The following is a 16,692-nucleotide window of genomic DNA, read 5'->3' as shown; positions in this document are numbered from 1 at the left end:
TTTTCTGTTCCCAGAACTAAAATCTGTTATGAACAGAGTGGACTACGTTTTGTAGATTTTACTCTTTGCAAAAGTAATTTTTTTATAGCATTGTTTAGAAGGAAAGGAAAGGCAAATTGAGTTATTGGACACGTGCACTTCACCGAGGAGTTCCCTAACATAAATATGTACTAGAACGCGCCAATAGGATCTTGTTAGCTCGTGCTTGACTCTGCCCAATATGACTCATCTGTTCCTATTGGAAACAACTGGTTGTGGTCTATTTTTGTTTAGTTATAAAAAGACTTTGGTGCAACTGTCCGCGCATTCAGAGATCCTTGGGATGGCCATACCCCATTATATGAGAAGGGCGGTGCTTAATTGAGCCGGATCCTCCAGCACCTCTCAGTTCTGTAGTCTTTCGTTCCGGAACCCATTTGCCAGGATCAGATAGCATGAAAAATAATTTCCAATGTTTGCAATGTAGAAATCCTCATAAAAGCAATCAGAGTAGTTACATTTGGATTCCTCTGTAATTGTCATGCCCCCTAAAAATCGTAATATGAAAACGTGCCTGATATTCTAAGAATTTATTCATGTTGGGCCGTCCCGGGTTTATGGTTTGTGAAACATTGTAGCCTATGTAGACCAAGGCGTGACCATTGCTGTGGTGAGAGAGAAGCACGCCTGTATCTCTCACAGAACTAAAATGAGATTAACTTTCTATCATCTCTCTCCCTCTCTGTGCTGTTATAGACATGCGCCGCCAACTCATCTCTCCAGCATTGCACTTCTTCATTTATCTCCTAATAGAATAATAGCTGTGGGAAGTGTGTTGAGGTGCTGCAAGCTGTGGATTGTATGTAGCCAAATCAGAAGGCATGTCTACAGTCGAGAACGTGTGGCAACTGATAGTCTAGAAACTAAAGCGTTGGTTTTCTTCCTCTCAGGCTTCCATGTCTTCTCCCTGGACCTCCTCAATTTCCACCTCTTGAACATAGGACTCTGAGGCCTCATCTTCACGGCTACTTTCCAACCTTGTTGAGGATGGCTCGTTGTCAGGCCCAAAAAGCCTCAAATTTGTCCAGAAGGCCACCAATTTTTCAACCCTTGTATTGGTCAGCCTGTTGCGTGCTTTGGTGTGTGTGTTCCCAAACAAGGACCAGTTGCGCTCTGAGGCGGCTGATGTTGGTGGGATTTGGAGGCAACATGGGGAAAGATTCTCAGATCCACAAAGTCCCTTCCACCAGGTGGCTGATGAGATATGTTGGCACGACTGCCATATTGCATTTCCATCCCAAAGCCCTTGCTTGGAAGTGTACTTCGCCAGACTGCCAAGAACCTTGCCCTCATCCAGGCCAAGGTGGCGAGACACAGTAGTGATGACACCATAGGCCTTGATCTCTGCACCAGACAGGATGCTCTTGCCAGCATACTTGGGGTACAACATGTATGCTGCGGCGTGTATGGGCTTCAGGCAAAAGTCTCCACGCTTTTTGATGTATTTCAGAACTGCAGTTTCCTCTGCTTGGAGCAACAGTGAAGTGGGCAGGGCAGTACAAATTTCTTCTCTTACATCTGCAAACAGAGTCTGAACATCAGACAGTATGGCATTGTCTCCCTCAATCCGTGCAATCGCTACTGCTATAGGTTTCAGGAGTTTCAGGCTGCTTAACACTCTCTCCCAAAATACATCATCCAGGAGGATCCTCTTGATGGAGTTGTCCATACCGCCAGACTGTGATATGGCCATTTCTTGGAGAGACTCCTTCCCCTCCAGGAGACTGTCAAACATGACAACACCACCCCAACGGGTATTGCTGGACAGCTTCAATGTGGTGCTTATTCTTCTCACTTTGCTTGGTGAGGTAGATTGCTGCTATAACATGATGACCCTTCACATACCTAACCATTTCCTTCGCTCTCTTGAAGAGTGCATCCATTGTTTTCAGTGCCATGATGTCCTTGACGTGCATATTCTATGCATGAACAGCACAGCCAATGGGTGTGATGTGAGGGTAGGACTCCTCCACTTTAGACCAAGCAGCCTTTATGTTCGAAGCATTGTCTGTCACCAGTGGAAATACCTTCTGTGGTCCAAGGTCATTGATGACTGCCTTCAGCTCATCTGCAATGTAGAGACCGGTGTGTCTGTTGTCCCTTGTGTCTGTGCTCTTATAGAATACTGGTTGAGGGGTGGAGATGATGTAGTTAAATATTCCTTGCCCACGAACATTCGACCACCTATCAGAGATGATTGCAATACAGTCTGCTTTCTCTATGATTTGCTGGACCTTCACTTGAACTCTGTATCCAGCAAATTAGTAGATAAAGCATGTCTGGTTGGAGGGGTGTATGCTGGGTGAAGAACATTCAGAAATCTCTTCTAATACACATTGCCTGTGAGCATCAGAGGTGAACCAGTTGCATTCACAGCTCGAGCAAGACATTCATCAGCATTTCTCTGACTACGTTCCTCCAATGAGTCAACAAAAACTTCTGATTCCAGGAGGACCATGAGCTGTTGCTATCGATAAGGTGACTGATTCATCATTTTCACCTTGAATAGAAGTTGAGGGACTTTTGTCAGAGGTTGCTTGTGTGAGAGCTGAGGGAACTTTATGCACTTGGCCAGATGATTCTGCATCTTAGCTGCATTCTTCACATATGATTTGGCACAGTAATTGCAAATGTACACAGCTTTTCCTTCTACATTAGCTGCAGTGAAATGTCTCCACACATCAGAAAGTGCCTGTGGCATTTTCCTGTAAAGATTAGAAACAAAGGAGTAAAAAACAAAACAAATACAATTCCATGTACAGATAAATAGTTAAGCAGTTAGATTAAACAACTCCTTGGTAAGATAAAAAAAACGAATGAAACATGTATGGAAACAGATGAATTAACACTCAGTTAGCAGGCTCAAACAAGCCAAAACCCACATGGTAGAAACAACTAACTAGCAAACACACACACTTTGCTGTAGGTTACTATTTACTAGTTAACAAAAAATAATATGTCATAAAATATATTCACCCAGTATTGTAATCAAAACGTACCAGAAAGCATGTAGTCCTTGGCTCAGACAGTGTAGTAGTGTGGGCTCAATAGCATCTCATTAGTGTGCAAGATCCAAAATATGCCATAAGACCTAGAATTGCCTTATGTGTATCCCAGAAAAAAATCACTGTTATAAACTAACTTTTTTGAGGAATTTAAGCAAAATACCAAAAGATTCCATGGCTCAACTTCCCATGGAAATGTATTGGAAAGCTTCCGACCCTTTGCAACCCTATGCACACTTCTCACATCTAGGCATCTCACTCCTACACACTGCTGCAACAGGCCCATGAATGACACCTAAAACACTGTAGTGTTTATGGAACAAAAGCGCTCATGGGATAACTGACACTTCCTACCTTCACCTTATCTGGCAGACTCTGCATCAAAACTCAGCATGACAGATGTCTTCTGTTTCCCCACGCTCTACACCGGATCTAAGACTCACCAAACGACAGGCGTCACAGACACCTGGAATCTTCCATTTCAACTGCTCCTCCTTAACACTTAAACCTAATCTCAATATCACTTCTTTCAATGCCACCCTGTTTCGGAGAGCAATTTGAGTCACAATTATTGTCCCCAATCGCGAAATCCGGAGCGCTTGCTGGATATAGGAGAAATCATTATGAGTTCCCTCCGAGTTACCTTCACCAACTCAACTTCCCTCTACACTCAGCTCCTTCTCGGGGGTCATCATTTGCACAGTCGCGTCCATCTAGGAAGTTCTGTAAGAAAATGTCACTGTGTTCCCGCAGTGCATGTTATAGGATTTACTCAGAAACGTGAAGAAATTCACTTTACATTATATTCAAGTGAATTTGTGGAAAGAACGCTCATTCCAGTATAAACATGTAAGTATTTATTGTCCATCGCAGTTAATTCATCCGCACTCTTGTCACATTCACTTTCCTCTTGTAGCTCTTCTAAAGGCTCTGTGTGATCCTCCATTCCATACTCACTCAAAACATATTCCACTTCTCTCCTTATTTTCTGGTCCACCATCTTTTCTTAATGAGATCTTCTAGAAGGCTTGTACAATCCCCCACTGCAATCCCCCATTCCACTTTTTTTCTGGTCCGCCATCTTACCGCGTGTCCCAGCTCATCCACACCCCACTAGCCTCGAGTAGCTGCATACCAATAGAGTACCACAGTATAAATCCTAATACGCATAAAACCTAGCAGTCAAACAGGGAAATGGTTCCAATCATTTTTCCACCATTCATTTTTCCCAGAGGATTTTAGAAACACTTAAAATAAGGGCTGTGTTTCATGTAGGCTTACCCTGGTTGACGTTTTGATAAGCGTGTAAATGTCTCTAGGACAGGGTGACTTTTATCAATATATTCACCTGTACTTACCAACCCAAAAAATGAAATTTTAATTAGCTGCTAATGTGGCTATCATAAGGACCTACAAACGCCATGATGATCTGGACAAGAGTGCCGAATCAAGGCAAAGGTAAGGATCTCTGGGTTAATTATGTAAGCTAAATTTAGTCGTTTATAAATAAGCTACATTTATTTAAATAGAAAAAAAAGCTGAAATAAATCACTCTACTATTATTCTGACACTTTACATTCTCAAAATAAAGTGGTGATTCTAACTGACCTAAGACAGGGAATTTTTACTAGGATTAAATGTCAGGAATTGTGAAAAACTGAGTTTAAATGTATTTGGCTAAGGTGTATGTAAACTTCCGACTTCAACTGTATACAAAAACTGGTGTCAAACCATGCAAGTGTCAGTAGCATGAAATAACATCTACCTTCTCATTGAAACAGTTCATCATGAAACAGTTCTACTGCAACTTTTCATACACAGTGGGAAGTTGGAACGAACAACAAACTTAGTTAGATAGAACCCTGCTCTTACCATGAGAAACAGATTTCCCAATCTCCTCCTCCTCTTCTTCATCTTTAATGTTGACATTCAGCTCCAGTGTTTGACTGCAGTCCTCCAGCTTCACTGATGCCATCTCTGGATCCTGCGGTGCAAACTGGGCTCCACTGTCACAATCAGGACCCAGTGACTGTAGGTTTGGACTCAGTGTGGAAGGAGAGGGGCAGGCGGGTTTGTCCTCCTCACTGTTGATGTTACCGGCCTCCGACATAATCTGAGTCAGCCTGTAGTAATAAAGAGAAACGGACACAAAAGTTAGTCTTGACATTTCTGCCACTTTATTTTCTAAAAATATTGTTTATATTTATGTGCAGAAGCTCCACAATACTTTTGAGCTGATATTCTATAAAAGGAACATGAGCTCAAACAGTAGAAATTTGAGGTGACGGTACTCAGCTCTGATGAGCTCCTGTCCAAGTCAATCTCATTTCAATAGATCTGGTAGCTAAACATTGACAACAAAACATGAATTAATTCATATTAGACAAAGTATACACTTTAAAATCAGGCTACACAACTTAAGTGCACTTAATCTATAGTAGATTTCCTGAATTCCCAAATGCATAAATGACAAAAAACATTTAGTACAAGGTTACCGTTTGTTTTAGGCAACACTATGAACTATCGTGCTGAATAACATTGTCTTCACTGTATTATTTCTATCAAAACCGATAGTATTTATGTTCACACCGTAACGTTAATGCATCTGAAATTTAGTATACATGTAGAAAAATTGATAATCATTACATTCAGCTTCAAAACAGTAGTGCAACCCTCTCTCTGCTGCACCCTCACTGGCTGCACTTTAAATTTGTTCCATTGTATTCACAGGAATGTCCCTGTATTGACGTGAATATTGTTATTATTGTTGCAATAAAAAAATAAAAAAATACGTTGACGCAGACCGAGTGGTGCCGCCATTTTACCAGCTCGTGAATTTTACACTAAACCAATAACTTGCAAAACGAATTCAGACATCTCAAGTAAATAGATTCTTTATGAAATTACCTTGAGAAAATGATGTACATCAACTCAGACAAACCCCAACGGCTCTAACTATGTAACGTTAACGTTAACTTATAAAATAGTTATCACGTTCTTCACTCGGCTTGACACAAAAACACATCAAACCTTTACCAAACGTGATAATAGCTTAACGGATGTATTACTTAAAATGGTATGACATTCTTTTGATATTAGAAAGTTTAAAACGTGCTATTACATACCTGTAGTAATAAATAGAAACAGACACGAAGGTTATCTTCTTGACTGCACCGTTCTGGCGCTTTCTTTACACTGGAGAATGGTGCACGCCTGCCCGGAACTTCCTGTTCCCCCACTAACACGGTCCGTGCATTCCGGCATCCTTGGGAAGGCCCTACCCCATTACATGAGAAGGGGTCGTAGCCTTCTGCAGGACACTTCTCCTTTGCATAGAGTTTATCAAGATGTTGATTGTGAAATGCTATTTCTATAATATTTTCTGGTCTGTGGTGTGTACTGAGGAGCAACCAGACGCTGCACATGACACATTTATGAAATTGATTATTCCAGTTACTAATAAGCACTCACCTATTAAGGAAATGACTGTAAAACGGTTAAATCTCCTTGGATTGATGAGGAATTAAAAAATTGTATGGTTGATACAATGTGCTTCTACACCTGCATTGCTTGCTGTTTGGGGTTTTAGGCTGGGTTTCTGTACAGCACTTTGAGATATCAGCTGATGTAAGAAGTGCTATATAAATACATTTGATTTGATTTGATAGTGTTGTGGAATATTGACTCAGAAATATTAGACCTTTACTGGAACTTGTGAATTCAAATTAGACTTTATTACAAAGTAGCAAAGCCGTGCACTTCCATGGAAGAACCACATTCTCTTTCCACAGACCTCAGACTTTATAGGTTTCCACTTTCAGATAACACACATGGTCACTCCCCTCTATGTAGATGATTAACACCCCTTGGCCTCTTGCCACCATTATCTTTCTGTCTCAATTCTTGACACAAATGCATGCGTCTGTCCCATGATACTCATGGGACTACACAATGGCTCTCCCCAAGCCTATAATGGCACAGACATACACATACAATACAATCACATGCCTTAATGCTCGTCACAAGACTAAGCAATGACTTCCTTCAGGCCTACAACAGCACGGCAGACATACATAATGCAATTGCATGTTTCAAATTAAGTCATAGGACCTATGTAATTACTTCCTCATGCCTATAACAACAGCACGGCATACATTTTCCGCTTACGTTCTTGTTTTTGCATGTCTAGTGTTTAACTCCATGCTGACCCAGTCTGTACATTCTCCTGAGCTCAGCCTTTATTCTGCTTACACATGTCTATTAATGAACCCTATGTTTTCTGTCTCAATAGTGCTGGGAGAACAGTCTAGATATTGGAAAATCAAGGGAAGGACACTCAACAAGCACAGCACTTACACAAATGACTGATGATTGGCTGAGAGAAATTGATGATAACATGATTGTGGGGGCTGTCTTGTTAGACTTCAGTGCAGCTTTTGACATTATCGATCATAGTCTGCTGCTGGAAAAACTTATGTGTTATGGCTTTACACCCCCTGCTATAATGTGGATAAAGAGTTACTTGTCTAACACAGAGGGCGTTCTATAATGGAAGCCTCTCAAATATAATCCAGTTAGAATCAGGAAATCCCCAGGGTAGCTGTTTAGGTCCCTTGCTTTTAATTTTTTTTACTAACGACATACCACTGACTTTGAGTAAAGCCAGAGTGTCTATGTATGCGGATGACTCAACACTATACACGTCAGTTACTACAGCGACTGAAATGACTGCAACACTCAGCAAAGAGCCACAGTTAGCTTCAGAGTGAGTGGCAAGGAATACGTTAGCCCTAAATATTTCTAAAACTAAAAGCATTATATTTGGAACAAAACACTCACTTAACCTCAACTAAATCTTGTAATAAATAATGTGGAATTTGAGCAAGTTGAGATGACTAAACTGCTTGGAGTAACCCTAGATTGTAAACTGTCATGGTCAAAACTTATTGATGCAGTAGTAGCTAAGATGGGGAGAAGTCTGTCTATAATAAAGCGATGCTCTGCCTTCTTAACAAAACTATCAACAATGCAGGTCCTACAAGCCCTAGTTTTGTCGCACCTTGACTACTGTTCAGTCGTGTGGTCAGGTGCCACAAAAAAGGACTTAGGAAAATTGCAATTGGCTCAGAACAGGGCAGCACGGCTGGCCCTTGGACATACACAGAGAGCTAACATTAATAATATACATGTCAATCTCTCCTGGCTGAAAGTGGAGGAGAGATTGACTTCATCGATACTTTTATTTATGAGAGGTATTGAAATGGTGAATGCACCGAGCTGTCCGTCTAAACTACTGGCACACAGCTCGGATACCCCTGCATACCCCACAAGACATGCCACAAGAGGTCTCTTCACAGTCCCCAAGTCCAGAACAGACTATGGGAGGCACACAGTACTATATTGAGCAATGACACCATGGAACTCTATTCCACATCAAGTAACTAATGCAAGCAGTAAAATTTGATTTAAAAAAACAGATAAAAAAACACCTTTTGGAACAGCGGGGACTGTGAAGCAACACAAACATTGGCACAGACACACGCATACACACGATAACATACGCACTATACATACACATGGATTTAGTACTGTAGATGTGTGGTAGTGGTGGAGTAGGGGCCTGAGGGCACAGAGTGTGTTGTGAAATCTGTGAATGTATTGTAATGTTTTTAAAATGGTATAAACTGCCTTAATTTTGCTGTACCCCAGGAAGCTTTAGCAGCAGCTAATGGGGATCAGTAATAAATACAAATCAAAACCCCTCCTGGTCACTCTGACTGACTACCTTTCATAATGCTTCCTTTACCCTCTGTAACCCCAACAGTTCAATTAAATTAACTGATTAATTTATTTATTTGATTGAAGGCAACACTGTATTGGTGAAATAGTTGTGCTAAATTGACACTTAATTTTTGAGTGCACAGAAGTTTCCCTTTGTGATAATGACATGAACAGCATAACATGTTTTATGATATTTTGTTTTGGCAAGAAGCAAACCCAATGAGTTTGCAGCCGTTTGGAGATAAATGTAACAGACTTCATCAACGTAGGTAATGTGCTGTACGTTCATTCAACATGGTGGTCTTCAGTTGTCAAAGTTCATAGCTAGCTAGCTAGCTAACTTTGATCATTTTTACAAACAGTTGTCTGATGTGTTGGAGAATCTTAAAACATAGAAGGAAGACACAACATGGAATGTATCTATTGTTAAGTTTAATCTTAGATTTACCATCCACTAGCTCTTCACTTTCCTCATTAATTTTTGTGCGCAAATCCACAGTACTTTATGGTATCACGTGTTTTCTGGTAAGGAAACTGAGTCGGATGCACTCTTTTTATTATAATTATTATTATTAACAACAAATCAATACAAAAAGTACTTGGGGGGAACACAAGTATATATAAATAATATACAAAGGACAATTGGGCTAGGGGGGATAGGGGGCGGGGCTGGGGGCGGGGCTAGGGTGTACAATATCACATTACACAAGGATCTTAATAAGGGACATACAGACACTTATTATTCTAACAGCTTTTTTGTTGATAGAGTATTTAATTGTCTTAAAATATAGTTACATTTCCTTTTCTAAGGTAAGAAAATGTGGTGTTTGGTTTGTACATTTACATTTGTGAATATGAAATGTGGCAAAAATAATAATGAAGTTAATTACATAAAATTGTTTCAGATTATTTCTATTGTAGGGGGAAAAAAATCTAAGCAGTACATCTCTCCATAATAGTGTAAAATCTTCATAAATGTGTTCAATTATAAATCTACTGATGTCTTGCCAGTCGGATGCACTCTCCTGCATAGATAGAGATGATAGCTACATGATGAATTTTCTGTTGCCTCCGGGTCGAAGATAAATAAGAATAAAACAGAAATAAAATATAGTGGAAATGGAGAACTGATCGGTTATGTGGTTTGACTGTGTGCACAGGACCAATGGTAGTGCTTGGGATATCTTTCAGAAATTAAATTAAAGATGACATGTTTAATTGGAAAGAAAAACTATTTTCGCTTAATAAAAGATTGGGACTGTGGAAAGTGAGGCGACTATCTTTTAGCTGAAAAGGTGTTTGTGCTGAAAGCGGACATTCTGCCTTTATTACTTCACCTTGCCTATGTGTTTCCCATGCCGGTGTCTCTAAGAAAAACGTTCATATGGATACTGTTTAAATTATTTGGGGGGGGGATATGAGTACATCCGTAGAGATCGGATGTACCAGACTATAGAGGCTGGTGGAAAGGATTTCCCTCATTTTCCTCTCAAACGTTTGTTGTATTTTGTCATCTTCTCTAAACAAATGTCAAATTTTAATCAAATTCTGGCTGTCTGTACCATTAAGGTTCATGGTGCAGTGGGAGAATAGTAAGCCAAAAGATGAAATTATCCCATTACATTTTAAGAAAATAGTTGAATGGGCAAGGGAAACACAGAATGCTATATGCGAAATTGATAGAAAATTGTTGTACTAGAGACTGCCTCACATACAGGTAACGTTATCTGATGTATTTTTCTGAAGTTATTATTTGATAGGCCTGCTATTTTCACAAGACTCAAATATATGTTGTTAAATGTATACAAGGTTTGTAACTCTGCCTGTGTTAAAGTAACTATGTCTGTTTATCCCATTGATTCTATTTCTATAATTTCACACTGCACTTTTACAAGTGACATAAACTTGATATAGTGTAGTAAGAGTTATTCCTTTGCTTACGGCATTATTACATATCATATATACACAATACAGTCATTGGCTTACGGCCATACCAGTCTCAATACGCCTGTTATTTGTTATTTTATTAGGATCCCCATTAGCTGTTGCAAAAGCAGCAGCTACTCTTCCTGGGGTCCACACAAAACATGAAACATAATACAGAATGACATAATACAGAACATCATTAGACAAGAACAGCTCAAGGACAGAACTACATACATTTTTAAAAAGGCACACGTAGCCTACATATCAATGTATACACACAAACTATCTAGGTCAAATAGGGGAGAGGCGTTGTCCCACGAGGTGTTGCTTTATCTGTTTTTTTAAACCAGGTTTGCTGTTTATTTGAGCAATATGAGATGGAAGGAAGTTCCATGCAATAAGGGCTTTATGTAATTCTGTACATTTTCTTGAATTTGTTCTGGATTTGGGGACTATGAAAAGACCACTTGTGGCATGTCTGGTGGGATAATTGTGTGTGTGTCAGAGCTGTGAGTAAGTTGACTATGCAAACAATTTTGGAAACATGAATGTTTCTTATAAAAAGAAGAAGTGATGCAGTCAGTCTCTCCTCAACTCTTAGCCAAGAGAGACTGGCATGCATAGTATTAATATTAGCCCTCTTATTACAATTAAGAGCAAAACGTGCCACTCTGTTCTGGGCCAGCTGCAGCTTTACTAGGTCTTTCCTTGCAGCACTGGCCAGCACAACTGGACAATAATCAAGATTAGACAAAACTAGAGCCTGCAGAACTTGCTTTTTGGAGTGTGGTGTCAAAAAAGCAGATCATCGCTTAATTACTGCTAGACCTCTCCCCATCTTTTCAACCATTGAATCTATGTTTTGACCATGACAGTTTACAATCTAAGGTAACGCCAAGTCATTTAGTTTCCTCAACTTGTTCAACAGCCACACCATTCATTACCAGATTCAGCTGAGGTCTAGCACTTAAGGAATGATTTGTACCAAATACAATGCTCTTAGTTTTAGAGATGTTCAGGACCAGTTATTACTGGCCACCCATTCCAAAACAGACTGCAACCCTTTGTTAAGGGTTTCAGTGACTTCATTAGCTGTGGCTTCTGATGCGTATATGGTTGAATCATCAGCATACATGGACAAACATGCTTTGTTAAATGCCCGTGGCAGGTCAATGGTAAAAATAGAAAAGAGTAGAGGGCCTAGAGAGCTGCCCTGGAGTACACCACATACAGGTTGGACATTCGAGACACTTCCATTAAATAAAACCCTTTGAGTTATTTTCGATAGATAGCTCTGAATCCCCGATACGGCAGAGGTTGAAAAGCCTTAGCACTAAAGTTTTTTCAACAACAGGTTATGGTCAATAATATCCAAGGCTGCACTGAAATCTAACAGTACAGCTCCCACAATCTTCTTATTATCAATTTCTTTCAACCAATCATCAGTCATTTGTGTCAGTGCAGTACATGTTGAGTGCCCTTCTATATAAGCATGCTGAAAGTCTGTTAAAACTTCTTATGGCTGGGGGCAGTATTGAGTAGCTTGGATGAATAAGGTGTCCAGAGTAAACTGCCTGCTACTCAATCCCAGTTGCTAAATATGCATATTATTAGTAGATTTGGATAGAAAACACTCTGAAGTTTCTAAAACTGTTTGAATGATGTCTGTGAGTATAACAGAACTCATATGGCAGGCAAAAACCTGAGAAAAAATCCAACCAGGAAGTGGGAAATCTGAGTTTGTAGGTTTGTCTATCCAATATACAGTGTCTATGGGGTCACATTGCACTTCCTAAGGCTTCCACTAGATGTCAACAGTCTTTATAACCTTGTTTGAGACTTCTACTGTGAAGGAGGGGGGAATGGGAGCTGTTTCTACACCTGCATTGCTTGCTGTTTGGGGTTTTAGGCTGGGTTTCTGTACAGCACTTCGAGATATTAGCTGATGTACGAAGGGCTATATAAAATAAACTTGATTTGATTTGATTTTGTTTGAGTCAGGGCTCTGGCAGAGTGCCACGAGCTCACTCAGGCCCGCCCCGTGAGAATTAGCTGCGTTCCATCGCATTTCTACAGACAAAGGAATTCTCCGGTTGAAACATTATTGAAGATTTATGTTAAAAACATCCTAAAGATTGATTCTATACATCGTTTGACATGTTTCTACGAACTGTAATTGAATTTTTTTACTTTTCGTCTAGCCTGCGCGTCATCAATTTGGATTTTGGAACTAAACGCGCAAACAAAAAGGAGGTATTTGGACATAAATTATGGACATTATCGAACAAAACAAACATTTGTGGAACTGGGATTCCTGGGAGTGCATTCTGATGAAGATCATCAAAGGTAAGGGAATATTTATAATACTATTTCTGACTTATCTTGACTCCACAACATGGCGGGTATCTGTATGGCTTGTTTTGGTCTCCGAGCGCTGTACTCAGATTATTGCATGGTGTGCTTTTTCCATAAAGTTTTTTTAAAAATCTGACACAGCGGTTGCATTAAGGAGAAGTTTATCTAAAGTTCCATGTATAATATTTGTATCTTTTATCAATGTTTATTATGAGTATTTCTGTAAATTGATGTGGCTCTGCAAAAATCACAGAATGTTTTGGAGGCAAAACATTACTGAACATAAACTAAGATTTTTGGATATAAATATGAACTTTATCGAACAAAACATGCATGTATTGTGTAACATGAAGTCCTATGAGTGCCATCTGATGAAGATCATCAAAGGTTAGTGATTAATTGTCTCTATTTCTGCGACTCCTCTCTTTGGCTGGGAAAATGGCTGTGTTTTTCTGTGACTAGGTACTGACCTAACATAATCAGATGGTGTGCTTTCGTCGTAAAGCCTTCTTGAAATCGGACACTGTGGTGGGATTAACAACAAGTTTATCTTTAAAATGGTGTAAAATACTTGTATGTTTGAGGAATGCTGCTTCAGTGTCTTTAGATATTTTGTCAGATGTTAGTATGGAATACTGAAGTATAATTACAAGCATTTCATAAGTCTCAAAGGCTTTTATTGACAATTACATGAAGTTGATGCAAAGAGTCAATATTTGGTTGACCCTTCTTTTTCAAGACCTCTGCAATCCGCCCAGGCATGCTGTCAATTAACTTCTGGGCCACATCCTGACTGATGGCAGGATGTCCATTAGGCCAGTAATGCCAACATACTGTAGACATATGGCAAAACTAGAGACAAATCCCCTTCACACCTTTTTATTGTAGAATTGTGATCTGTAATTAATGAACATTGATATTAGTTCATTGTGAATGTTTTTATATTAACAATTAAAACAAGTTTGAACAATTAATAAAAATGGAATGAATCAACATATAATTTCAATGTACAAATAAGCTAACTTGTTTGTAAATGTTAGACATCTTAGTAAGTAGGCTATTATTACTAAAGCATCATTTTTAGAAAAACAAAAATATCCATACCAGAGGTGGCCAACCTTGATCCACTCCCTGATCTACTGGGTGAGCAGACTTCTATTCCAGCCCAACAATAATACACATTATTATCAAGTCATTAGGATTGATACATTGAATCGGGTGTGTTAGTGCAGGGTGGGAAGAGAAGCCTGCACACCCAGCAGACCTCCAGGAGCAGGATTGACCTGCTACAGTTGTAATACGTTTGGAGCCTACATTGTATGTGAATTGTAACTGTATTGTTGTGTACAACATGTGCTAACATAAGTACACATACAACCCATGGTATACAAGGATGTGCCTGCAGTCTCTTGGACCGTCACTGGGACCTCTTCATCTGCAGACAGGCTCTTGGACCGTCACTGGGACCTCTTCATCTGCAGACAGTCTCTTGGACCTTCACTGGGACCTCTTCATCTGCAGACAGTCTCTTGGACCTTCACTGGGACCTCTTCATCTGCAGACAGTCTCTTGGACCTTCACTGGGACCTCTTCATCTGCAGACAGTCTCTTGAACCGTCACTGGGACCTCTTCATCTGCAGACAGGCTTTCACAGCTCTCCGTATCTGAGGACAGACATCACAAAGAAACACGCTTCATTATATTCCAATTAGACAGCCCTGACTATTATCTCTCTGGTTTCATAGTTTTCCTCTCTAGGACTCGAACTGTAGAATCTTGTCATAATGTCCTCCCACAACCTGCCCTGTAACTAGTACCAATACTCCCTTTTCTGACATCCTTTCACCCTCTTCCATTGCTGTAATCTACAAATGCATTTGGATTATGAGTTTTTAATTTACAATGATAAATAGGTGAACATTAAGATAACAAGCTAATATGGCGTTAGCTAGCTGATGATATTTAACTTCACTCTAGTATGTAAAGTTGCTAGCTAGCAGCTCATCAGCCTACACACAGTGGCCTGCTGTGGCTAACTAGCTAATAATATAGAGTTTTTTAGCATTTTCTAAATATATTTATTGACTTACTTGAATAGATTAATCCCAGGAATCGGCCAATCTTTTGGAGCGTAGTGTTGTCAAGTGGAGAACCCGCTTCTGGTCAAAACCTACCGCAAGTCGAACCAAAAGTCCACTCTGCACACCTCTTCTCCGTCTGCGGTGCCTTGGAACAGCCCCTGGAATCAGTGGAATTTCCTTGGAGAGTACGAATAAAGGATCAAATCCAGGAAAGTTGTATTTCTGGTCGAAATGCTGGTGAGTGACCACCGATCCAATAGGTAATAATGCAAGAAACATTCTGAACAAATCTAAAGTAACACTCAGTATCTGGTGTGGCCACCAGTTGCATGAAGTACTGCAGTGCATCTCCTCCTCATGGATTGCACCAGATTTGCCAGTTCTTGCTGTGAGATGTTACCCCACTCTTCCACCAAGGCACCTGCAAGTTCCCGGACATTTCTGGGGGGAATAGCTCTAGCCCTCACCCTCCGATCCAAGAGGTCCCAGACATGCTCAATGAGATTGAGATCCGGGCTCTTCGCTGGCCATGGCAGAACACTGACATTCCTGTCTTGCAGGAAATCACGCACAGAACGAGCAGTATGGCTGGTGGCATTGTCATGCTGGAGGGTCATGTCAGGATGAACCTGCAGGAAGGGTACCACATGAGGGAGGAGGATGTCTTCCCTGTAACGCACAGCGTTGAGATTGCCTGCAATGACAACAAGCTCAGTGCGATGATGCTGTGACGCACCACCCCAGACCATGATGGACCCTCCACCTCTAAATCGATCCCGCTCCAGAGTATAGGCCTAGGTATAACGCTCATTCCTTCGACGATTGATTTGAATCCGACCATAACCCCCGTTGAGACAAAATCGCGACTCATCAGTGAAGAGCACTTTTTGCCAGTACTGTCTGATCCAGCGACGGTGGGTTTGTGCCCATAGGCGATGTTGTTGCCGGTGATGTCTGGTGAGGACCTGCCTTACAACAGGCCTACAAGCCCTCAGTCCAGCCTCTCAGCCTCTCAGCCTATTGCGGACAGTCTGAGCACTGATGGAGGGATTGTGTGTTCCTGGTGTAACTCGGGCAGTTGTTGTTGCCATCCTGTACCTGTCCCGCAGGTGTGATGTTCAGATGTACCGATCCTGTGCAGGTGTTGTTACACGGGGTCTGCCACTGCGAGGACGATCAGCTGTCCATCCCGTCTCCCTGTAGCGCTGTCTTAGGTGTCTGACAGTACGGACATTGCAATTTATTGCCCTGGCCACATCTGCAGTCCTTATGCCTCCTTGCAGCATGTCTGAGGCAAGTTCACGCAGATGAGCAGAGACCCTGAGCCTCTTTCTTTTGGTGTTTTTCAGAGTCAGTAGAAAGGCCTCTTTAGTGTCCTAAGTTTTCATAACTGTGACCATAATTGCTTAAGCTGCTTAATTGTTTATGGTTCATTCATCAAGCATAGGAAACAGTGTTTAAACCCTTTACAATGAAGATCTGTGAAGTTATTTGGATTTTTATG

The 16,692-nt window shown here is 40.6% G+C and overlaps 3 protein-coding genes across 4 annotated transcripts in view; 1 reads left to right on the top strand and 2 right to left on the bottom strand.

Moving 5' to 3' along the window:
• Positions 1 to 6,318, bottom strand: part of LOC139533057 (zinc finger protein 135-like) — a 545,377-nt gene extending 539,059 nt beyond the window's left edge. For both annotated transcript variants that reach the window (XM_071331273.1, XM_071331274.1), the window contains exon 1: positions 6,170 to 6,318. The gene's annotated coding sequence lies outside the window, so the exon portion shown is untranslated. The remainder of the gene's footprint in view (positions 1 to 6,169) is intronic.
• LOC139533031 (zinc finger protein ZFP2-like) overlaps positions 1 to 16,692 on the top strand; it is a 530,089-nt gene that overhangs the window by 97,124 nt on the left and 416,273 nt on the right. The gene's annotated exons all lie outside the window — the stretch shown is intronic.
• Positions 1 to 16,692, bottom strand: part of LOC139533041 (zinc finger protein 271-like) — a 222,385-nt gene that overhangs the window by 4,591 nt on the left and 201,102 nt on the right. The window lies entirely within an intron of this gene.

Source organism: Salvelinus alpinus, chromosome 10 (genome assembly GCF_045679555.1).
Source record: "Salvelinus alpinus chromosome 10, SLU_Salpinus.1, whole genome shotgun sequence".
Taxonomy (NCBI): Eukaryota; Metazoa; Chordata; class Actinopteri; order Salmoniformes; family Salmonidae; genus Salvelinus; species Salvelinus alpinus.
Note: the sequence above shows the minus strand (reverse complement) of the source record. Positions and strands in the feature narration are given on the sequence as shown.